General features: G+C 32.1%; 1 non-coding gene across 1 annotated transcript; it reads left to right on the top strand.

Moving 5' to 3' along the window:
• Window positions 1–317: 317 nt before the first annotated feature.
• On the top strand, window positions 318–448 carry LOC124100090 (U6atac minor spliceosomal RNA). Its single transcript, XR_006854154.1, has one exon. It is a non-coding gene; the product is annotated as a U6atac minor spliceosomal RNA (small nuclear RNA).
• Window positions 449–1,173: the final 725 nt, after the last annotated feature.

Below are 1,173 nucleotides of genomic sequence, written 5' to 3'. Positions count from 1 at the left end.
TTGTATTTTATTATGAGTTGAAATTATTAAATATTCTATGAGAAAGGGAAGGGCATAACTTAGTAGGAAATTTATTTGAGTTAGCCATTCTGTTCACAGATTTAAAAAAAAAATGAGATTTAGAGAGGTAAATAACTTGCTCAAGGTCATACAATCAAACTGAAGATTGAGCCAGCTTTAGAAAGTTAATATCAGGGCTTTGTAAAGTTAATATCAAATGACATTAACATAATCTCAACATTTAAAAGGGTGTGTGAAGTATTACAATTATTTTAGGCCTATTTGATAAGTATTAAAAAAAAAAAAAAAGCTCCCATGTGTTTTATGAAAGGAGAGGTGGTAGGTATTCCCCTTGGCAAGGATGGAAGAGGCCCTTGGGCTTGAAAACAGGTTAAGGCCTTGTTACCTACTTCCTGGCCTCTAACCTGGCATCTAACCATGGTTTTCAAACCAATTGAGGAAGGAAATCAAGAAGGACAGAGAGGGAAAGGCATGGGGAAGTACTGGGAACAAAATCCACCAAATTATGCCACAATGAATCCCACTTTATATATAACTATAATGTGCTAATTAAAATAAAAGTAATAATAATGATAGAAGGAAAATGCTAGAGAAAAGCAAGTGGATCAGGAAGGGAAAGGGGGAATAAATTATGTTCATGTACAAATATGGTATCATGAATACCACTATTATGTATAATTATAATGCACCAATAAAAGAATTAAAAATACAATTTGAAACCTTCAAATTCAAATACATTTTAAAAGAAAAATAATTCACTCCACAGTGTGTGTATGTACTTTCAAACAATTTAGTAGTTCCTTGCAGTATTTGATCTGAACCAAGTAAAACTGATCTTTGGTGATATATTCCTGTTGATTCATGAGGAGGTTTAAGTAAGTGTAACAAGGAAAATGGAAAAGGGATGAAGATGCTAAACAGAAGCCACAGGAGAGACAGATGGCCCTGTTGGAAAGTGTTTGGAATAAGCTTTTTCTTTAATAACTTTCTTCACATTTAACATTCTTAATATCTCAATGTCTACATTTATTATTTGGTCTTTTATTTTCCTTTACTCTATATTGTTGCCCCTGTGGCTTAAGACACATGTGGATAAATACTAGCACTAATGGCAATAATATAACTTCATGGCAAATTAATATTATTTTAATT

The sequence above is a fragment of the Marmota monax genome, unplaced genomic scaffold (genome assembly GCF_021218885.2).
Source record: "Marmota monax isolate L192 unplaced genomic scaffold, Marmota_monax_Labrador192_F-V1.1 WCK01_AAM20220418_F8-fsc00053, whole genome shotgun sequence".
NCBI classification, from domain to species: domain Eukaryota; kingdom Metazoa; phylum Chordata; class Mammalia; order Rodentia; family Sciuridae; genus Marmota; species Marmota monax.
Note: the sequence above shows the minus strand (reverse complement) of the source record. Positions and strands in the feature narration are given on the sequence as shown.